This window comes from Cygnus olor, chromosome 1, assembly GCF_009769625.2.
Source record: "Cygnus olor isolate bCygOlo1 chromosome 1, bCygOlo1.pri.v2, whole genome shotgun sequence".
In the NCBI taxonomy this organism is placed as follows: domain Eukaryota; kingdom Metazoa; phylum Chordata; class Aves; order Anseriformes; family Anatidae; genus Cygnus; species Cygnus olor.
Window position 1 is genome coordinate 170020130 of NC_049169.1, and position 24662 is coordinate 170044791.

The 24662-nt window shown below is 39.8% G+C and overlaps 1 protein-coding gene across 4 annotated transcripts in view; it reads left to right on the plus strand.

The window, feature by feature from the left end:
* PCDH9 (protocadherin 9) overlaps positions 1-24662 on the plus strand; it is a 694514-nt gene that overhangs the window by 449201 nt on the left and 220651 nt on the right. For 2 of the 4 annotated variants that reach the window (XM_040540692.1, XM_040540702.1), the window contains exon 4: positions 1-112. This exon is cut by the window's left edge and continues 108 nt beyond it. The exons of the other annotated variants lie outside the window; for them this stretch is intronic. The gene's annotated coding sequence lies outside the window, so the exon portion shown is untranslated. Of the gene's footprint in view, positions 113-24662 lie in introns of those variants that run through there. 4 annotated transcript variants of the gene reach the window in all.

Below are 24662 nucleotides of genomic sequence, written 5' to 3' on the forward strand. Positions count from 1 at the left end.
TACGACATTTAAATCATGGTTGATGAGAATGTAAACTGTGGAACTGTGGAATATTGGCTTTAGTAGCATTTTTCTTATACCTTTCATGGGAAGTCAGAGAGGGTATGTTGGGTAAAACTCTACGAAAAAAAAAAATTGAAAATCCTTTCTCAAAGTTTTGTTCTGGTTTCCTTTTCCCCTTCTTCCCCCCCACCCCCCCCTTTTTTTTTTTTTCCCCTGAATATTTATTTTTTTCTTTTTTTCCCCACAAAAACAGAAATGTTGGTGGGGCTATGATCTTAAACCCTAAATATGTAGAAATGCAAAGAACTATAATAGACTAGCAACTATGAATGACTTTGGAACAGGAAGGTACATTTGTTTAAGCAAGTGAGGGCCTTAAGCAGAATTATCGTGTTAATTCTCTGACCACATATGAGATGTGTGAAAGATTTAACAAGATCAGAGAGGAGTTGTAAGGCGTCATTGCATGTTGGCACTGCTGCATTGGCTTCACAGACTCTGAATTGCACAACTCTTCAGAATGTGACATATAGATCTCCAGAAGAGTTCAGAAAAACGTGCTCAGTAAACTTCGTATCAAGCTACTAAAAGCGTGATTTTACAAATTTTCTGTCAAGAATGTTGTGCAAATGTAGTATTTTAATTACCAGTAATATATTCATTCCTAATACAGTCAGTAATAGAAAATCAGAGTGAATGAGTGTTCTTAAAGGCTACACAAAATGTTTTAATATAGTCTGTAGTTACCCCTGTTTTAGTCTTGGGGATGTTAAATTAATGTCAAATTTATGAAAATCTAACCAACAATTAATCTGTACTGATGTTTGGTGAAGTATTGAGGTATAGGCCTTTTGCCTTTTATCAAACTGAATTAGAGCGGTGTCGTGGTTTCACCCTGATGGACAGCTACATTCCACCCAGCTCTCTCACTTCCCTGCCTCAGAAGGAAGAGGGGGAGAACATATGATGGAAAAGGGCTCAAGGGTAAGGCCAGGAAGATTCCCTCACCAATTACCGTTATGGGCAAAAAAGACTTCGCATAAGGGAGATTAATATAACTGACTGTTGATTATCAACAGACTACAGCAGTGAGAAACTATATAAAACAAATCAAAAATGCATTCCCCCTCATCCACCCTCTTCTACCTCCTCCCCCAGAGCAGTGCAGGGGAATGGGGAACGGGGGTTGCGATCAGTCCGTAACATTTTGTCACCTGCTACTCCTTCATGGTCACTCTCTGCCCCTGCTCCATGTGGGGTCCCTCCCACGGGATGCTGTCCTTCCCGAACTGATCCTGCGGGGGCTGCCCACAGGCAGCAGCTCTTCAAGAACTGCTCCAGTATGGGTCTGTACCACAGCATCCATCCGTCAGGAGCAAACTGCTCCAGCACAGGTCTCCCACAGGCTGCACCTCCCCTCAGGCCCCCTGCTGCTGGGTGGGCTCCTCTCCACGGGCTGCAGCTCCTGCCCCGGGGCCTGCTCCTGCAGGGGCTCTCTGCGGGCCGCAGCCTCCTCCGGGCCACATCCACCTGCTCCACCGGGGGCTCCTCCATGGGCTGCAGCGTGGAGATCTGCTCCATGTGGGACCCACGGGCTGCACGGGGACAGCCTGCTCCACCAGGGGCCTCTGCACAGGGCACAGGGGAACTGCTGCTGCGTGCCTGGAGCACCTCCTGCCCCTCCTTCTGCACTGACCTTGGTGTCTTCAGGGTTCTTTCTCACTCCTCACTCTCCCAGCTGCTGTTGCACAAAGCTTTTTTTTTTTTTTTTTTTCCTCTTTTTTTTTTCTCTCTTTTTTTTTTTTCCCGTTTCTTAAATCTGCTCTCACAGAGGCCCCACTAATGTTGGTCACTGGCTCGGCTCTGGCCAGCAGCGGGTCACTTTTGGAGACATCCAGAACTGTCCTTTATCTAACATGGGGCAGCTTCTGGGCTCTTCTCACAGAGACCACCCTGTACCCCTCTGCTACCAAAAATTTGCCATTTAAACACAATAGAAATGGACACTGAAACAGTACATTCTATATCTCACCAAATCTCACAGACTACTGAAGGAATGAATGATATAATCATTAATATGACAGAAATCATCCTAGGAAAACCCTAGGCAGGAAAGGAGTGATGCTGCCCATTAGATGGATTTGACTTATTCAGTATAAAGTTATTGTCTAGGCATTGTGTCAGAAGTTATTCTGGTACTTGAGGCACAAGTTTTTGGATGAGATATGAAATGGAGTTTAAATCAGTTTATGGTTATTGAAGATCCTGTTGCAATTTTCAGAAGAGGAAAATGTTAGCTGGTGTATGGGCAAAATTACTTCGTGGATATTTAGATATGTTCATGGTTAAAATACCTGGTGCATTATCATCTTGACATTGTATTCCTTGACACTTTTAATCTGAATTTCTAGTCCTATTGCAGTGAAATGTTAAACAGTAGTTGTATTAAACATTTTGGTGGCCATTTAAGGGATTGCTGTTTATGAAAATTCTTGGGGTATTCTGAGATAAAAGATATGCAATAAAATGATGGAAAAATATCTTAGTGGAGAGTAAAAATATCCCTATCTACATGTATTGCTGCCTGCTTTAGGTGATAAATGTTGATAAACGGTATCTTAACTGTTTCAACTGAAAAGAAAGAGAAGTACTTACGGGAGTGTTTTCTAATATCTCCAAGAATAAAATCAGCACAAAAAAATACAGGCTTGTCCCACAGTACTTTTATGAAAGATTATTCAGTAAAGGTTTGTTACAATTCATGGGAATATGTTAATCTTGATAGTAAAGTTGTTGCCTCATGGTGAGAGCAATTTTGGTTAATGCCTTTAATACTCAATGAATTATGTGGTTTGTTATTGTATGCTGTGAAATTGTGTAAATAAAAATGCAGCCATTGTTTCTCAATATTAGTATGTTGCTATTTTAATTATATTTTGAACAGTGACCAAAATCTGAAGGGAATGGGGGGGGGGGGGGGGGGGGGGGGGGGTTGGTGGTTAAAAGTCTTAATGAATTATTACATAAAGGTATAAGAAACCTTATTGTCATATTTTCTTGCTATCATTAACTTGTACAGAGACACAAGAGCTACGATTAGAAATTTAAAGAAAAAAACACAATAAAACATACACAGTGAGAATATGTTCATCTGGCTAATCTTAAAACAGCAATCTCTCTCACTGGGAGAAACTGAAATGGAGAGAGACTGAAAACAGTAGCACTGGTAGCACTGTCAGCCACACACTGTCACTGTGGTTATGAGGAAACAACATAGATAGAAATATGAAGTAAAAATTATAAGAACTTATAAGAACTTTAATAGTGATTTGTAAAATCCAAGTTTGGACTTAAATCTATTTTTTTTTTTTTTTTTTTTTTTTACCTGAGTCTTTTTAAGTTCACTACGGTATTTTATCATTTCAGCATTTGCCTGATCAATGTTAACCAATTGTCAAAGAACTATGATAACCTCTCGGCTGCAATTTAGTTAATTCCACCTTTATTTAATTTGCACAATTTATCTTGTTTAAAAACAACATATCACTACAGAGTGACACCAGCACTGTGGTTTTCTTATGCATTAATAAGTGATAATAACAAGTAATTCAAATTTACTAAAGTAAGTCTCATTATTCAAGAGTCATGGTTGCAATGATTTAATTTTGCATATAATAATGATTTGTAAGGCAAGCCTTGTGTATGTTACAATGTTTTACTGAACTGTAATAGTACTGAACTGTTTTAATGCAGTGATTAAGAACCTTAACCTTGCCTTGCCGACTGTGACTTTTCAAGAAGTATGGGCCAAGAGAAATGGAAAGCAGCATGATATTGCCTGCCAACATTTTTTGTCACCATGATGACAAACAAAAGGGAAAGACTGTACATATTACACTGCTTGCAGTCTGTAATAAAGCAAAAGCACATACCAAAACAGGAGAATCTGTAGTTTCTTGGAAACTAATATTTTTGAATAATCTGAACTAATATATATGTGTATATATATGGTTAAGTATATATTTACATATGCCTATGCATATTTGGAGAGCTGTACTTGGTGTGTGAAATGCTGACCTCACATCCCACATGTTCTCCATATAAGCACTACCTTTTGCACTTGGAGGGTGTATATATTACATTTCCTATACACATTGAAGGAAGATATTCCAAAGGTCAATCATCTGGTGAAAGTTCTTTACCTTTTAGCATAGCAGATAAGAATTTAGAAAACGTGAACTTTCCGTAGGACCTCAGAAAAAAAAAAAAAAAAGGCAGAAATAAAATCACTTAATGCTGTAAAATGTACTTAATGCTATGACTTTATGCCATCTTTCATTACAAAATATCTTTTTTTTTTTTTTTTTTTTTAATGGTTTTCAATGTGTATATCATGAAATGCACTGTTGACACAAACATCTTTTATCATCAGTTATGTTAAAAATGTACAGGTGTCTGATGTATTTTGATGCGAATTATTTCTTCGGTAGTCAGTCTAAAGAAAGCTATGTTTTTGTTTGTCAGCAGTCAGGCACAGAATGTTATTTTTCACTACTGTATGTGTGGTTTTCATCAGCATCAAACAAAACCTTGTTAGTGAAGAATTCCCTTTTCACTGTGGTTTAGTAAAGGTTGTCAGGGACTCAAATTTAGATTGGAATTGTTAATGTATCTAAGGGTTTCATGCAGCAGAGCTGTGAGTTAGAACTGTATGAAGGAAAAATGTGCCTCCTAGTGTAAAGAAAGGGAAATATGCACTTTTATGGAAATGCTTGATAAATCACATTTTGATAGCTGCAAGCTGCGGATGTGATTCATTTTTCTTCAGAAAGATAAAAAGGAATAGCATATATTTAGTGGAGTGGTAGAACTGCTCTGGGGAGAAGGTCTGCAATACACTGTGGATGAATCTATGCAATAACTCCAATGGTTTAAAATCAGACAAATATAATATTTATGTTGTCTGATGTATGCTTAGGAAGCTAAGTAAATGCTTGCCTAATTTTTACACCTCATTAATAAATAGTATCAATATGTGTTACATAACACAAAGTAATAACTTTATGAAAACAATGAGATGTAGAAAAAAACTGTAACACAATCACTGTGTTTTGAAAGTCATCCCTTTTACTTTGGTAAAGTAAATTTTTTACTTTTCAATGAAGTAAAAAGGATGACCTTCAAATTAAGTAAAATATTCTATTATGCACTAACATATTACTTTAAAATTCCAAAGGAACTTTATATTCTTGAAGTAATGGCATAATGCTGTCTACAACCAATGACGCTTGAGGATAGGTTTTTTTTTTTTTTTTTTTTGAGTATATTAATACTATATGGGTAAATCTGCCTGATAAATACCTGAGTTCTCACATTTTAATAAACCTAATACTAGAGTGGTTTAGCCAAATGATGTCAGGGGTATTAAATCATACTATAATTCCAGTAATAAGTAGAAATAGCTCTGTGGCAGTGGTTTAATTATGATTAAAGTTCAGAGTAATGGCAAGATGGTCTCGTATTACATTTGGTCATATGATAGGATCCCATGCGGAGAAGCTAAGCCTTTCAAGCAAAGAGCTTTGGTTTTATAGTGTCACTATCATCACACCCAGTAGGTGATGACGGTTTAACCTTGCAGGCATACCCTCTGCTTAATCCTGCCTTTCATTTTGCTGTCTCAAAAGTTGCTTGTCATACTTGGCAATATTGGAATCCACAGCTGAACATCCTAAATGTAGGAAGAAGTGCTTCTATTAATGTTTTCACTGTAGATAAATCACTGTCCATCGCTATCCTTGTGTTTTCATAATACGAGACTCTGTGTGAACTAAAATAGGAACATTTGCCTTTGAGTCATTTCCTCCATTTCATTAAACACAAGTTCATACCTCACACAGAATCTTACACTGTCACATTTAGCTACAGGCAAGTAGGAGTAAGAAAAACTGGAGTCAAGTTGGTGAATTAGCCTACTGAAGAGCTATAAAATAGTCTGAAGTCTAAATTCAGTATTAGCCCATGCATTTATTTCTTTAAAAAGTTAAATAGCAGCTGAGAGGTATACAAGAGATTGCTATCTCTTTACATCTCTTTGGTACCTCCTTACACAGAGGATTTTAAAACTGTCTTGGTTTAGAAAAGTCACATCATGACATCTAACCTGTTCTCCTCTCTTTTCCCCATGCACCAAAGCTAATTGGAGAGTAAATCAAGATGGTAGAGCCATTGCATGGGCAGTGAGAGGGCAACTGGTCCTACTGCTGCTCTGAGATGAACACCTAATGTCTCTGAACTTGCTAGCTTCTTTGGCCATCCAAGACAAGAAAGTTCAGGTCTTTAGCAGTGAGTTCAAAAGGCTAGATGGGGCATGGGGACTGTTCAGACTTGCAAGAAAAAGTTTGAAAGCTTTGAGGATTAAAAGAATGGGAAGGTTGCATACTAGGTGAAAGCTGGTGCCTATGACTACCATTGCTGCTGACACCCACTCCTGTTTAGACCCACAGATACTTTTGCCAGTGGTACAGGCTAAAACAAAAGATGATTTAAGGAATTGTGCAGAGTTATTTTTTCACATCGGTAAGAGTTATCTTCTCACAAGGCTTTTCTTCTTATCACAGTAAATCTGCTGCATAGGTTTTTGAAGTTTTAAAGCATTATCATTACCTAGTCAAACCTCTAACATAGCACAGTGCATATGATTTCACACAAAATTTCTTAAATCAAGCCTGTATTTTAAAATAGTCCAGTGGCTCATTTCCCTTGGTGATAAAACTGGATACTGTATACATAATGTCTGAATACATTTAGCTTCACTGTCTAGCTCCTGTCTTTGAGACTGTAGAGCCCTTTGTCAATGGAAGTCTTTCACTTCCACCAGTGCATAGATTTCTGAGACCCAGGGGACTACTTTGACCAGTACAGCTTCCTGCATAATACAGGTCAAAAATCCTACCTGGTAACTTCTACAAAAGTCTGTATCTTCAGGTTATATCTATAGCTTATGTTTCAGAATGATTTGTTGATTCAATGATTTCCATTGACATAAGAAACTATTCAGATGTTTACTGACTTTGATTGAATCACCTTTTAACTTTTCGTATGATAAACAAGATGCTTGCTGTCCATAGTTAAGACACTGTAGCCTTAAGCTGGGGAAAACAAGGAAACCTTGAATAAAATAGGGAGGCTGGTAGCCTTGTGTAGTCTTAAGCTGAGAAAATAAGGAAACCTTAAAGAAAATAGGGAGACCAGTAGCTTTGATCTAGGAGAAGCAAGGGAGATAAGGGATGAAAGGTAAAAAACAAAGAGGCAAACAGCTGCAAGAAGATTCCAGACTGACCTATGGTAACTTTTTGCTCATTGAGGGTCATTAACAAATTAAAAATCACACCCATCAAAATGTTAATGTATGCTAATATAGGATTTGGTGCCCCCTTCCCCCCCCCCCCCCCCCCCCCCCCCCCCCCCCCCCCCCCCCCCAAGTCCTCTGTAATGCGCAAACTCATTAGAGAGAGAGAGTTTCACAAGTTTGCTTTGTATAAATAATGGTGATTCAAGCCAGAGGTGTGTTTGGTTTGTGGAAGATCACTAAGCACCTGACTCTGCAGAGGTATATAATTAATTATTTAATTAAAAGACCTTTGTGTGGATACCGACTCTGTGTGCTTATTGGCAGGGTGCACTGGGCACAAACCTATGGATAACAACATGGTGCTCATGTCATCTTGGATCTGTAATAAATTGGTTAGTTTTTTTTTCTAGCATTTTGCAAAATTTTGCAATTTTTTGTTCTCCAGCACTTGAAAAATAATGTATCGGTCCCATATCTGTCCAGAACATAAAAGAATATCGGTCCCATATCTGTCCAGAACATAAAAGAATAGTGAATCATTCAGTCTTTTCTAACAGGTTTACAGATAAACAACATAATCAACAGTTTCAAGTTCAATTCACCAACAAACAAACGAACAAACATACAAGCAAACAAACAAAACACATAACTCTTCTAAAACAGAGACAATTTTTTTTTATTATTATTTTTTATATCAGTTTGTGTCTATGTAATTCCTTGCTTTCACCTGAGTGGGTATTCTTCCATACCTCATGAGCATGCTATTGAACAGTGCTTTTCAGCAGTAGTACAGCAATTAATTTTTCTATCTTTTAAAGACTTTCCCTAAGAAATAAAAGTAAAAAGCAAAACTGAATAGATATATCTTTAATCGTGGTTAAGAAAATTAGAAGTGCTTTATTAGCATTCTAGATGTTCCATCAGATAACTATACTCAAGACAATGTACTTTAAAAAAAGTGTAATAGTGTTTGAGAATTTTGAGGTTGCTTTTCTGAAATTCAGTGAAAGCTGTCACTACCAGCTATGACTTTTTGTTACATTGATATTGAGATTCATTTTCTGATATTTCACATTCTGGTTCTAATGGAGTCTTAGCGTTAGTGCAACTCCTATTCCCAATGGCAAACACTTGTTTAAAAGAAAGATTATAGATGTGAGAATAAAGGTGTTGAGTTTAGCATGGAATTGCTAATTTCAAGTGGTTACAAGTTATAAGTGGAGTTAGAATTACTGATGGCTCTGATGTGAGGAGTAACCCCAAGCAGCAAGAATAAACCCATTGCACCAGTACAGGCTAGGGTCTGACCAACTGGAAAGCAGCTTTGCAGTAGCAAAGCTTGGGGTCCTGGTGGACAGCAAGCTGACCATGAACCAGCAGTGTGTCTTCGAAGAAAAGAAAGCCAAAAACCTACTGGTCTGCATTAGGCAGCGCTGAGAGAAGATGATCCTTCCCCTCTGCTCAGCACAGGTGAGACACATCTAGGTGTTGAATTCAGTACAGACTTCCCGCTACAGAAAGAAAATATATATAGATACCTGGTGGGGAAGGGGAGGAGTAGAGATGGGGTCAGACTCTTCTCAGTGGTATGCCAAATGAAAGGAGAAGGGACAACAGTCACAAACTACATACAAAGAAATTCTGTTTAAGCATAAGAAACAAACAAACAAGCAACAAACACCACTTTCTTAAGGCCAGGGTGATAGAACTCTGCACCAAGTTACCCAAAGAGGTTGTAAAGTCTCCACATTTGGACATTTTGAAAATCCTATTCGACATGGCTCCAGTTGCTCCTGGGAGACTGGTCAAAACAATCTACATAGGTCCTTTCCAACCTCAACTGTTCTGTGATTTTGCAATTCTATGAATTTGTCTTATATAAACTGTAAAATACAGATGTGAAGAAGGAAATATTTCAGCAAGGACCTCGTGCGGATCGGCTGCAGCGAGGGCTCCTGGCAAGGAGACGAACGGAGCCAACCCCTAATCCCCCCCAATAACGCGGCGCAGAGCCGTTGGTCAGAGCCGCAGCCCCGGCCCCCTCCCCCCGAGCAGGCAGGAGCTGTGGTTGGGCCGCCATGGGCGTTGACGTGCTGCGGGCGGAGCCAGGGGTGACGGCAGCCCACCCACCCCCTGGCGCTGTAAGAGCAGTCCCTAGGGAGCGCCGCGATTCAGGAGCACCGCCAACAGGACGCGCTAAGAGGACCGGCTTGACAGTTAACGCAGACAGTTTGTGTGGGGCAGTTCAAGCGGGGCAGGGAGGAGTACGAGGAGGACCCTCTCCCACCTTTCCCACCTCCCTTTCTCTTCCCCTCCTCTCCTCGGGCAACGCTTCCTTGTTGCACCTAGACCTCACCATGGTGGGCACCCGTCGCAGCGGCCGGTCCGAGTTGGCAACCCAAATGGAGGAGATGCTGCCTCTCTGGACTCATGTGGGCACTCAGGTGGATCCCCTGAGGGGGGAAGTGGCAGTCCAGACAGGTGACTGTGGGGAGCTCTGGAATCTGGAGACCCACCTGGGTCCTGAGGGAGGAAAGGGCTGTCGTGGGTGCAGGTGTGCCCTGCTTAAGGAACTCTTTGAGCAGGTGGCTGGGCTGCAGTGCGAAATCAGCAGCCTGAGGGGCTCCTGGGAGTCTCTGAGGGTAACAGATAGGAGGTGTCAACCTGCCCCTGCTGATACCCTGCAGCCACCTCCTATGTCCCTGCCAGTGGTAGAAGCTGACCCAGCTGATCACATGCAGGACAGAGGGCTTGACCACCCACAAGAGAAAAGGGGCTGGACACTCGTCACAGCTTGCAGCAGAAGGAGACGTTTGCCCCCAACACCCACGATGCCACCAACCCCCATGGTGTCCTTGGGAAACAGATTTGAGGCTCTTAGGCAGGAAAAGGAAGACGTTGAGGGTCTGGACAGTAGTCCGAACCCGGGAAGCAACCCTGAGAAGCGTGTCAACACTGGGGGAAGTACTCAGCATAGGGATCGGGACCGGACGGGGCACTGCATCACAACCAGTGCCACAAAAAAAGAACGGACAGTCTTAGTGATAGGAGACTCCTTGCTCAGGGGCACTGAGGCTCCCATTTGTCGACCAGACAATCTATCCAGAGAGGTGTGCTGTCTTCCTCGGGCACGTGTCAGAGACATTAGGAAGGCTCTGCCACAGCTCATTAAACCGGAAGACTACTATCCTCTTGTTGTCATTCAGGTTGGATCCCGGGAAGCTGCAACTAGAAAAAATGAGGTATATTAAAAAGGACTTTGCATCCCTGGGAAGGATGTTGAAGGGATCGGGGGTGCAAGTAGTGTTCTCCTCTGTCCTCCCACTGGGTGACTGGGACCCAGAAAGAAGGAGAAGGACGGGACAGGTAAATGACTGGTTGAGGGGGTGGGTATTTCGATCTTGGTCAGTCCTTTGAGAAGCCGGGTATGTGGGCTGATGACCGCCTCCAACTCAGCAAGTGGGGCACAAGTGTGTTGGGGAGCCAGCTATCTGGACTGGTTACCAGGGCTTTAAACTAGGTTTGACGGGGGAAGGGAGGGGAGCTACAAGTGACAGAGAAGGGCTGGGGGAAGTTGTCACTGCTGTCACTGTTGAAGGCAGAAGGGAAGCATCTCTGAGTTGTCCCATAGGATTGTCTGAGGGCTCTTCAGAGATGGTAATGATCCCGATACCCCGTCCAGAATCTTCTTCTTGCATCCCTCCAGAGGTAACGTAACTGCGCCCGCTGCTTCCCTTAAGTGCCTGTACAGCAATGCGCGGAGCATGGGAAATAAACAGGATGAGCTCGAGAACTGCGTTCGGTCGCAGGGCCATGATCTCATTGCAATCACAGAGACGTGGTGGGACAGCTCGCATGACTGGAATGCTGTCATGGAGGGCTATGTCCTTTTCAGGAAACAGGCTGGGGAAGCGAGGGGGTGGGGTTGCCCTTTATGTGAGGGAGCAATTAGAGTGTACCCAGCTCCACCTGGGGGAGGGTGAAGGACAAGTGGAGAGCTTGTGGGTGAGAATTAAGGGGTGGGCTGGTTTGGGAGACACTGTTGTGTGGGGGTGTACTACAGGTCACCAGATCAGGAGGAGGAGGTCGATGAGGCCTTGTACAACCAGCTGGTAGTAGCCTCATGATCACGGGCGCTGGTTCTCATGGGGGACTTCAATTATCCAGACATCTGCTGGGTAAGCAACTCGGCCAGGCACGCGCAGTCCAAACAGTTCCTACAATGCGTTGAAGACAATTTTCTGACGCAGGTGGTGGAGGAGCTGATGAGGCAGAGGGTGCTTCTGGACCTTATCCTTACCAACAGGGATGGGCTTGTTAGGGATGGGAAGGTTGGGGGCAGCTTGGGATGCAGCGACCATGAGATGGTGGAGTTGAAGATGGAACTTGGTGGAAGAAGTAAGGCTAATAGCAGGATCGCTACCCTGGACTTTCGAAGAGCCAACTTTGACCTCTTCTGGGACCTGCTTGGGAGTATCTCATGGGCTAGGTTGCTAGAAGGCAAGAGTGCTTGTGAGAGCTGGGCTACATTTAAACAGCACTTCTTCCAAGCTCAGGATCGGTGCATCCCTAAGAGTAGGAAATCGGGGAACGGGGGCAGGAAACCTGCGTGGATGAGCAAGGAGCTCATTGACAAGATCAAGAGGAAGAGGAAGGTCTACGAAATGTGGAAAAAGGGCCTGTCCTCTTGGGAAGAGTATAGAAGTGTTGTCAGGGCCTGCAGGGACGCGATGAGGAAGGCTAAATCCCACCTAGAGATGAGGCTTGCAAAAGAGATAAAAGATAATAAGGAGGGTTTTTTTAAGTATGTAAACAGTGAATGGAAGACTAGGGATAATGTTGGTCCCTTGCTGAACAAGAGGGATGTCCTGGTAACGGGAGACGCTGAGAAGGCGGAGCTACTGAATGCTTTCTTTGCTTCAGTCTTTGTTTCAAGGACTCCACCCCAGGACTCCTCGACCCTGGTGGGAGGAGAAAGGGGCTGGGAAATGGAGGGCTCCCCCCTGGTAATGGGAGAGTGGTTCGAGAGTGTCTGAGGGGGGGTCAATGCACACAAATCCATGGGTCCTGATGGGATGCATCCACGTGTGCTAGGGGAGTTGGCAGAGGTGATCGCCGAACCGCTCTCTATCATCTTTGAAAGGTCCTGGAGAACAGGAGAGGTGCCTGAAGACTGGAGGATAGCCAATGTCACTCCAGTCTTCAAGAAGGGCAAGAAGGAGAATTCGGGAAACTACAGGCCAGTCAGTCTCCCCTCTGTCCCTGGAAAGGTGTTGGAACAGCTTGTTCTAGATGCCATCTCCAAGCAATTGGAAGAGAAGAATGTTATGAGGAGTAGTCAGCATGGATTCCCCAAGGGGAAGTCGTGCTCGACCAACCTCGTTGCCTTCTATGATGACATCACCAGCTGGGTAGATGGGGGGAGAGCAGTGGATGTCATCTACCTTGACTTTAGCAAGGCTTTCGATACTGTCCCCCACGACATCCTGCTAGTAAAGCTGAGAAAGTGTGGGTAGAGGAGTGGACAGTAAGGTGGGTTGAGAACTGGCTGACTGGCCGAGCTCAAAGGGTGGTGATCGGTGGTGCAGGGTCCGGCTGGAGACCTGTGACTAGCGGCGTTCCCCAGGGGTTGGTGCTGGGTCCGGTTTTGTTCAACATCTTCATCAATGACCTTGATGAGGGAATAGTGTCTGCCCTCAGCAAGTACGACGATGACACAAAGCTGGGAGGAGTGGCTGACATGCCAGAAGGTTGTGCCGCCACTCAGCGAGACCTGGACTGGCTGGAGAGATGGGCAGGAAGAAACCAAATGAGGTTTAACAAGAGCAAGTGTAGAGTCCTGCACCTGGGAAGGAACAACTGGACATATCAGTACAGGCTGGGGGATGACCTTCTGGAAAGGAGCTCTGAGGAGAAGGACGTGGGGGTCTTGGTGGACGACAGGTTGACCATGAGCCAGCAGTGTGCCCTCGTGGCCAAGAGGGCCGGCCAATGGTATCCTGGCGTGCATTAAAAGGAGCGTGGCCAGCAGGTCAAGGGAGGTGATCCTCCCCACCTACTCCGCCCTGGTCAGGCCTCACCTGGAGTACTGTGTCCAGTTCTGGGCTCCCCGCTACAAAAAAGACAGGGATCTCCTGGAAAGAGTCCAGCGGAGGGCCACAAAGATGATACGGGGCCTGGAGCATCTTCCCTATGAAGAAAGGCTACGAGACCTGGGTCTGTTCAGCCTGGAGAAGAGAAGACTGAGAGGGAATCTCATCAATGTGTATAAATACCTGAGGTGTGGGAGACAGAGGGATTTAGCCAACCTCTTTTCAGTGGTTTGTGGGGATAGGACAAGGGGTAGCGGCCACAAGATGGAGCACAGGAAGTTCTGCACCAACATGTGAAAGAACTTCTTCGCGGTGAGGGTGACAGAGCACTGGAACAGGCTGCCCAGGGAGGTTGTGGAGTCTCCCTCTCTGGAGATATTCAAGGCATGTCTGGACGCCTACCTGGGCAGCCTGCTCTAAGGAGCCTGCTTTGGCAGGGGGGTTGGACCCAATGATCTTTCGAGGTCCCTTCCAACCCCTTCGATTCTGTGATTCTGTGAAATAAAGAAAAAAATATTTATTCTGTAAGGTAAATGAATTCTAAGTATATAATAAATGAGTAAGACCAATGATCTGTCTAGCCCAGTAATTTGTGTGAGCAGTAGAAGAAACTATGTATGGAAAACACTTTAGCTCCTAATGTAGATGTCTGAAATTGGTCAAGTAAATTTCATAGAGAAGTGCCCATATCCCACCATTGATTATGAAAGATGACTATACTAACTAAAGAAGAGGTATGTGTGGTGTGTTAGTTCGAAATATTAAAAATGGAACTCAGCTCCATATTATAAGCTCCTAAATTTGGATGCTTACATGTGGAGATCTAAAACTTTATGCTAAATATATAAGCTCCCTTTTTAATTTGTTGAGTGCTATAGCTTTCATTTCATCCTAAAGTACAGGTTGGATAAATTTCTCTCTCGAGTCCATTTACCATATTTCTACTGAGTGTAATAGGAGCTCAAATGTCAAGATCACATGTAGACATTTGGGATGGAATTTAGCTCCAGAATGTAGATATATATGGCCCAAATCATTTGTTATACCAGGCATCCAGTGGTACTTGAAATACCCTGAGGTGCCCTACCTTTTTTTAGCTGCACTGCCTTCTTTCATGTTTGACATCCACATGCAAATATCTTAGGTACCCTGGGATATTTCTGGACCTGCATTGCATGTTAACGGTAAAGCAGGAGAAGTGAACTTTAGGCTAAGATTCATTCCAAAAGGAGTTAATACATTTAGGTTACTACTTATAGAAATATAGGTGTCATATATGTAACCTTTCTATATATCTATAACACATCCAGATATGAGTTAGATAATGTGAGCTCCCATCAGAGACCTAGTCAGTATAGTAATTGAGTCTAGACACCTATTCAATTACCAAAAGTGTTTAATTTAATGTGAGGCACAGTTTTCAAGACTATCCTCATTAGATTGCCGTTGTGTATCAGAGAAGTTTAGATACTGAAATTTAGTTGATTCCAAACAACTCCAACCCTTCATGAGTTGAATCTGTCTGTTCTTGTTGCTAAGGGAATAATCTTATCTTCTGGGAGATTTAACAGTCTTTCTTACCTTCTTACCTGCGCATTTTTCAAAGCAAAAGGGCAATTGTTGATTTCCTGCTTCATTTTTTACAATACTAATTGAATATATATATCATTTTTCATAACTTTCCTTTTTTTTTTTTTTTTTTTTTTTTTGGGTGGGGGGGTGGAGGGTGGGTATGATTGACATTAAAATATCCTATATTCTGTAGCATTGTTCTAAAAAAAGATTTCTAAGAAAGTCTTTTTCTTTGACCAGTTCTGCTTCCTCCAATTCAAGGAATCCAGTCACAGGACATTGAATCCCTTCCTCAGGGAAATAGTTTGATAAGCTTTTGCTTTCCAAGAAGGAAATCTTTCATAGAAAAAGTGTCTCATCTTAATAAATTCCCTCATACATCAGTGCCTAGAGATTTGACCTAGTCTGGTCCAGAGGCTGGGAGTTAATTTTGTTTACTGTGCTTATTTTATGTCTTTGTCTTTTGTCAGATTTTCTGTTTGCTTCTTTAACTCTAACGAGAAATCCATGCACATGAAGAGAGGTTCCTAGAATAAGATCTGAGTGTTATCTGTTATACAGACAACAAATATTTTCTTTTCTTTCAAAAATTTGATTTCTGAAAAAATGTTTTATGTTTCTGTGCATAAACTTGATCTGCTTGTCTTAAACAAAAGAAGGCAGAGGAGATATGTACGAAGTAGTTTGAAAACAAATAAGGAACTATATTTGCAGTCCAAACCATAAATAAACATTCTAGAAGTAGGAATCACAGTTGAATCTTTTACGAGTCTAAAACTTTATAGCTTTTCATACTGATCCAGTTAAATACCTGTTAAAAGAAATAAGTAGGGAGAATGAAAATAATCATAGAATGTTTGCTGTGTTCAGCATGTACAGCATGCTATATTTGTTTATTCTTTGGTGCCAAGCAGAAGGCATACCTTCCAGATAGAAATCATCCAGATGTGGCTATATCAAACTTCCAAACTTAGAGCATATTCACCTTTGGCAAGGAAAGAGAAATATGTACAAAATCTTTACCAAAGCCTGACCTGAAATCTTTTCCTTCACATTTGCATCAATTAAACAGAAAGTGAAGCAAACAAACAAACAAAAACATTTTTCAAATATAAAAGCATGCAACATCACCACAAAAAAAAAAAAAAAAAAAAAAAAAAAAAGAAAAAGCTATTCATTCCTTGTTTAGCAACAACTGGTCATCTTTGGGAGAAAGTAGAAACATTATTTTCTTCTGTACTCCTATACATTACTTTACTTTACCTAGATCAGTGTGAGTATGGCTACTTTAGCATTTAACATAATAATTTAGCACAAAGCACAGTAGCGACAGGTCTGAATGTGAAGCAGATGGTGCTAAAGACATGATGTTTAATGTGTATACATTTGAGGGGTTTACTTTTGTCTAAATGCCTGTTACTGTCTACAGTATAATTCTGGTTTCATTTCCTCCAAAAGCAATTCCATTCTTGTGCTCCGAAAGGATTCTTCAATACAAAACCAAGTGTGTCAAATGGAGATGACTAGGGGATTCATGTCAGAAATAGACTTCTGAAAGTCAATGGAGACATACTGTTTAAGAACAAATCTTTCTTTCTCCATGGGTCAACTCATTTTAAAGAAATTTCCATTACTGAACTATCGTCAAGATATGCTTAAATATTATGCTTAAATATTCCCGTCATATCTATAGCAGTTTTAAAATTGTTCACCCTGAAAAAAAAATATAATAATAATAAAAAAAGTCATTTTCAACTTAAAATGAATTCTATGTGCCTACCATTTTGGAAAAGGATCCTATCTTGCTTATATACCAAATTCATTTAGATTAGACCTGCATTGTCTTCAAAATCTAAAGATCTAAATAAAGTGTTTTGCAATGAGACAGGTTGAATAACTTTTTTTTTTTTTTTTTTCTTTTTCTTTATCCTTACTGAATAGTACTGACAAAATTCAGCACATAGCTACATTTATGGAAAAATGTCAGGGAGACAGTGTCACGTTAAAGAAGACTTATCAGAGTGTGACATTTGCCTGTTTCAAAGCCCTGCCAAGGGCTTTCACAGGGACAGTTTCACAAAGCTGAATGTTTTTAATAATGCAACAGATACAGCAGATTTGGAATTGCCACTGATAAATAAACTCACTGCAGTAGTGCTAATGTATGATAATAGTGATAGCAAAATGCTATCCTGGGTATTCCTCACCAAAGTGTGAAGGCGTAGAATTTCCAAGAAGGCATCCCTGTCTTGGTGGAGGAGAAAGGGCACAGACTGTCAACAGCCTTTACTAGGTTTCAAATTACTTCTTTCTTACCTCCCCGCCCTCCCCCCCCAACTCTTTTTACTTCAATCTAACTTTTGTTCCTAACACTAACTTCTTTCTTATTTTGTCTTTTTTGGTCCTTCCCCTTCCCCTTCCCCTTCCCCTTCCCCTTCCCCTTCCCCTTCCCCTTCCCCTTCCCCTTCCCCTTCCCTTCCTCCTTTTTTCCCTTTTATTTTTCTTTACTTTACTTTACTTTACTTTATTATTTTATTTTTTCCCCACTAACTCCTAACACACTTTTATATCTTAACCTTATCTGTTCGCTCCTTGGGGTGATGTATAGTATGATTTGTGTGGAGAGTTGAGTATTACAATTATATATGTTTAGCTTGTATTTCATTAAGTTCATTATCATATTCAGGGGTGTGAATCTTAATATTCATTTTAAACATAATGAAGCAAAAAGTTTCACTTAGGCACCCTCACCTTGAAGATTCTGTTCTGCCATCAAAACAGGGCCATTCTGCCAACACAACACTTCCTCCTTCAGCAACCTCTCATACCAAGCTTGTGGACTTCCATCCACAAAGTTTGTATAAGAGAGAAACAAGAACAAGCTGCTCAACTTCCCTTTGCCGAAAGCCAGTGCTTATCAGTGATGCTAACAAGTCTGACTATTCTCCACAGACAACTACTGAAATCATACACTTATATTAAGTAAAAACTATAGTTATAAATGATTCATTCATTTAAAATGACTGAAAAATATGAAAACCATATTAACTGTATAATCATTATGTATTTATTAAGTAAAAAAAATGCAAAGAATCTCCTGATGTGCATGTTTGCCACATTAGATATCCTTCATTTATGCTTGTGTACAAATATATGACTGGCATTAGACTGTGATAGAATAATTGACCAGTTTTAATGTTTAGCTTTTACTAAATATCAATACATCTTTGTATTTTAAAGAAGAGTTGTCAATTACTGAATTTAAAGGAAAGCAACTTATTAGTCAAAACTTATAAGTTGTTGCAATTTAAAATGTACTTAAAATATGCAAGTATGTTTCAATATTAAGAAAGACTTTCAATGTAACAGGGAGAATGCATACAGAATACATTTTATTTTCAGTAGAGATGCCAATACAATTTGAGTGGTGTTTTGTTTGGTTGTTGTCTTGAAACTCAGACACTTATTAGTTGTTGTGAGTGTGAATGTGTTCTGGCAAGCACACCATAGTCATTAACTAATGGATTGTATGTACAGTCTTTCAATAAAAATGTGTAGATGGTTAATAGTAGTGTAGCGTTACCAGCAATTTTAAAGTGATTTGTAGGTTAGCTTGTGAAATTATAAGTGTAATCAAAAGTTTCCCTGCACTACTGATTTATTTTTTTTTCAGTTGATTTAACTGCAGATTCCTTGGATCATTCAGTGGAGGAACCAAAAGACTCAAAAATAATCATCCACACCACAGTGGATTAGTTGTTTCACAGTTTATGTATTTCTCTTCCTGCAAAATGAGGGGATAGTACGAGGTAATTGCTTTGTGCCATTACTCCAGGTTGAATATGTTTGAGTGATTTGTTCGTTTGTTTGTTTATTTGTTTCTATTATCATACATGCATGTCCTTCATTACTGCTTGATTTTGAATGCACATCATGCATTTGCAGTTGTAAATAGGCGGTTATATATATGTCTGTTTTTATGAGTAACTACATTGTTTGGAGAAATATTCATGATACTTTTTTCAGAAGAGTGAAAATATCTAACATGTTATAGATGAATATAGGTCACTGTGCCAGTTGTAAAAGACAAATGTATGCATATCTAAGCATACTGATGTTCATTGGTATAACCCATTCAGCTAGGGTACAGAGCTATTCAGATAATCTAGATTTTTACTAATGATACTGACCTTTGGCTATCTAACTTCCCTTTAGCATTTAAATAGATAACATGACTGATCTATAAGGTAGACATAGCTAAAAATAACCTGATGCACCGTTGGTTACAATCTGGTTGATGCTTTGTTCAGTCTAATCAGAATGGTAGGGTGACATTTTCAAGAGATTTGGGCTAGAAGCCTAGGCTCACAAACTCTGCTTCTGAATATACAGACTGCTGTGTTGGGCATAGAGTGCCAGTTCAGATCATCTTTGAGAAACCTAACACAAATAGTCTTTTCAATCCTTATGCATTACGCACAATTAAGCTGATATCAAAGCCTCCTCCTATTAATGAGTCATTCTTCCCCCCAAATCAAAATACTTTAGTATTAAAAATATATATATTGATACTCACTTTCTATCTTCAAAGTCAGCCAGCATTTTTGAGCGACTTTCTGCATAAATTAAGAAAGAATTCATGTCAAAACAAGACAAATGGGATGAAAATTGTGACTTTAGAGGCACTTGTGAGTTTATCCAAGTCATTTTGCAAACAAAGAAAACAATATTATGAAAGAGTTTCACTTTGAAATAAGTCTGATTAATCAATAATGAAGAATGCTAGAACAGCCAAATAATAAGTTGCTTTGCATGTTTATTCACTTTTGGGCTGAAGGGTAAGCAGATGGTTCCACAAGAACATACATGAATAAATAAAAAGAATCTTTATAAAAGAACAGTAAAAACATTTACGAAATAACATTTTGGTCCCTTGGAAGATATTTTAGTACAAAAGAGACTCATGGCCTTTCAGTTTTAGAGGAACATTTTCTGAGACTTTTTATGTCTCTCTCTTGCTTGAGTGCTTGACTAAAAGTATATTCTACTCTTCCCTCTAATTTAGAGAACTTTAAAGGAAAACTTTCATTGAAAGCTAAGGCATAAAAGTGAATTTAAGAAAATATTTTCAAAAAAACTAATTTAGCATACAAACTGAAATTCATATGTTACATCACTTTAGATTCAGAACAGCTTTACTATGCTGCCAAAAGCAGCATAGAAAATGGGACCAAGAAAACTGTGTCAAAATATCTATAATCATTTACTTTGTCTTTTAATGATCATTAAAAGTAAATATATTTGGTCTTTAACTGGCTGATATTAATGAATGTATTTTTTAAACTTTTCTTAAAGCAGAGTATAAACTTATCTTGAGAAGTACAAAAACCATGTGGTTGTCACTAACCTTCACATTTTTCAGCTACAGCTTAGCTAACAACAGAAACTCTAAAATTGTTAGACCACTAGTATAAGCTGATGGAGCTTTCATTGACAGAGACAGAAAAAAAAATAAAAAAAAGATTGGTTTGTTTTTAAAGAAAATATTCTCTGTTTTCAACATTTTAATTGTTTAACAAACTTTTAACAAAGTATCAGCCAAAATATATTTTGATGTACTACTTATTCCATGTTTTTGTAGCCAGTAACAGCATCCAAATAGTTTCTTCTATGTTTTTTTTCAGGCCTATTGTTCTTCTGCAACTTAGTCCAAACTGATTTTGTATCTTGCTTTAAGCAAGAGGTCTGAATAGATGATATCTCAGGACTTCTTCCAACCTGATTTATTCTAAGATTATATTTTTTCTAATATTTTCTCTGCAGAAAAAAAAAATCCACGTAAAATAGGAAAAATAGAAAGAAGTATCACCTGCTGATACTCATATTCAACCATTGTAGGTCTGTGTCTTCACACAGTAACACAATAAATCCTGGTAGCAGTGTATGTTAATATCTGTCTATATTTCATGTCTTTAATTTAGAAATCAATATGTTTGGGTTGGTGATAAGATAGAGTGTATTTTTCAGTGAGGTACATCTAGGAGTGACTGTTGATATTGCTTAATCTGTTGCACAAGTGTAGGAAAAGAAAAGAAGATTAGACTGGAGAGGCAGAAAAAAGAATGTTTTGGGGCTTGGAAGGTGTCAGTTAAATTGCCAGGTGGATTGATTATACACAACAGTGTAGACATGGTACTTGAAAAATAGAGTGCTGAGGAACTGACATGGGTATAGGTAAATCTTCCATGTACATTGAAACATTTTAGAACTGCTCTGTGCTGCTCAGAAGTCAGAAAAGTGTTTTATTTATGTCTCAAAAATGTCCACGAATCATTCTGCCAACTGAACAAACATGAAGGGAAGAACGCTTGTTCTTAGAAGCCTGCAAAATTGACGAGAAAACTGGAAAACAACCCAAATCAAGAAAGAGGGTGCTTCGTTGGGTGAAAAAAATGAATATCATGTTGTTTAATTCAGCCTCTTTCTTTTATGGTCTTGTCAAATGCCTGCCTATCACAAGATGCCAGCCTACTCCATGTTGTATTCTGCTGTGTCTAAGGTATACAGTATCTCATAAATCTGGCAGTTCATTGACAGCAGTACTCTAATTTTCTGCTCAGGTTGTCCATTAAAATCTGTATAATGGTGTTACATTGTCTTGGTGCCAGATGTAATGCCTAAGAACAGATAGCACTGACCTCTGAAATGTATAGAAGAAGTATTTGCATATGGCACGTCTCCACTAACACTAACAGTGTATGAACAGGGTTGGCTTTATTTGTCTTTTTGTATCATACGTAGTATAACTTCCAAAATGAGTATAATTTATATACATTCTGTTCAGTGCATCTGAAGTGAAAGTGTAAGTCACATGTAAATGAATCTGCTTAATGTGGGAGGCACACAGAGTGGTATCTTCATTCTTAGGAAAATATGGCAAAGATATTATGGACAGAATGCTGTTTATTCAAATAAATTTGGCATGTATTACTTCTTAACCCAGATCAAATACTTTGAACTTTAAATACTTTAATACTACCACCATAAAAAAAATAAACACACACACACACACAAAAATCTCTTTTTCCAGTGAAAGAGATAATTAATAACTATAAACTTGGGTTTAGTATCTACCTAAGTAATCAACAGTGTTTTTATTTTTGATGAAATTTTTTCCACAGCTATGATCATTTGAATCAGCCACTCAGAATCAAAAAAGGTCGAATTGCGTAGCTAGTTGTATATCTCTGGATGATAGTTCAGCAAAGTTCCAGTTTAAAACCCTTGGGAGATGACTAGTTAAAAAATGGAAAAAAAAAATAAATAACTGAAAATAATCTTGAACTTCTTTCTGTAGTTAAGGATCAATTTTGCAGATAATCTGCCTTCTGAGAGGTTTGTCAGACAAGGCCATTGATCTGTGTATTAAAGGGCAAAACTGAAAGCAACTTGAAAATAATTCTTTATACCATAACAGTTAGTTGTGCCCCATAATAGAAACTGGGCATTTTTAAAGGGAAGAAAAGCAATGGTTTTCATTGTTTTTGTTGCTGCTGTTGTGTTTTTGTTGTTCTTCTTTTGTTTTGCTCTGTTTTTCAAGGTTGCTGCCTTTTCAGTCAAGATATTTGAGGAAAGAAATCCTTAGTTATCACTGTAAACACATTTATTTGATGATCAGGAATAATGTGGGCATAGGCATACGTGGCTTTTCCTCCTTATCCAGCAAATGTGCCAGCAAGATCTGCTAATTATAAAGCATTTTGATTATTTCTAGGTCTGTCTTGTCTAGTAAGTTCTCTGATACACTGTACTAATCAAACCATTTCTATTCAGCCATATGAAGTGTAATAAAGAATGAGTCCCTTACCTATTACCTTTTCCTGTTTGCTCAAATGTTTTCATGAGTTTCTTTGCAAAACTTTGCCGCTTAATTCCCTTTCAGCTTCCCAAATAACACTTCTAATTCATGAGGGTAAAGAAGTGCTACCAGCTTTATCTTCATTAGCATGTCATGTCCTAAAAAAATTTGGCACGCAAGAATTTCTCAGTGTGAAGATTAATTCAATCATTAGACTAATGTTTGCTGCACTACAAATATCCATTTCAACCTATTGAATTTATTATCTAATATCTGTGGGCACTGATTAGCAGTTTTGCTCATTATCACACTGAACCTGCTACATAAATCATGGCCTTAAATTGTTTATAGGATTGTTCCTTGAACTTTTTTTAACCTTTCTGGCTCAAGTGCTTCAATTAGATTTTAAAAAGATAAATACTTCATTTTTCATGTTTAATCTTGACTGTAAATCAGAACAATATATGAAAACTTCTCTACAACTACATAGAAAGTCTCTATCTCTTCACTCAGCCTGCCTCTACACTATTAAACATGTGCGTATATTTTCAGTTTGCTAAATATTGTTATTTTCCAGCCGCTTTCACATAATATTTTCTCTCCTTAAAATAATAATAATAATAATTAATAATAATAATAATAATAATAATAAATAATAATAATGGTTGGATATGTTTTCCAGAATTATACACTGCTGTATTGGGTACAGGTGTCCAGGTGCTGACAGTGAGGTTCTGCAGGGCTCCTCTGTGAGGAGAGTCCAGGGCTGCCCCATGCTGGACATGGCTGGTTCCAGCCAGCACCAACGGCCCCACTGCATGGCAGGATTAGGCCTCTGGCCCAGGCCCAGCAGCCAAGATGTATTTATGAAAGGGCAAAATGCTCCACAGCAGTGTAAGTAGTAAAGAAATAAGTGTGAGAAACAAGGGTGTGAACACCAAGGTCAGTGAAGGGCAGGAGGTGCTCCAGGCATGTAAGGGTAGAGATTCCCCTGCAGCCTGTGGACGATACCACATTGGAGTAGGTAATTTCCCTGTAGCCTGTGGAGATGATCACGCTGGAGCAGGTATTCTCCATCCACACTGCAGCGCACAGAGGACCCCATGCTAGAACAGGTGAATGTACCCTGAAGGAACATGGAGAGAGCTCTAGCTGACATCATGGGTCCTCTTCACGGGACCCATGCTAGAACTGCGAAAAAGTGTGAGGAGGAAGGAGAAGCAGAATGAAGCTGTTATGGATCAGCTGTGGCACTCATTCCCCATTGTGCTGTGCCACAGGGCTGAGGTGGGAGGAGACAGAGTCAGGAATGAAGGACAAGTTGATCTTGGGAAGAAAGGGACATGGGAGAAAAGATTTTTAGAATTATTATTTTTTTCTTTCTCACCATCTTACTGTGTTTTTTTAACTGGCAATAAATTAATTTACTCAAAGTTTAGTCTATTTAGTGTGTGACGGTAAATGGTAAGTGATCTCATTGGCCAATGAGCTTTTCCATCTTACTGCCTCCCCTGTCCTATTGAGGAGGGGGAGTGAGAGAGAAACATGGTGGGGACTGGCAGCCTGCCAAGGTCAACCCATCACAAGTGGTAATTATTATTTAAAAACTGTTGCCTAAGAAAATAGCCTCAGAGTTTTGAGAAAAATATTATTCAATAAATACTAGTCCTTACCAGTGAAGTTAGCAGTGAGGTTAAAACAATGTCCAGTTTTCAAACTATCCTATATTCTTTTAATTCTTTCTGCTGTCTTGGTTTCCATTATAACTGCCTGAGGATGCTTT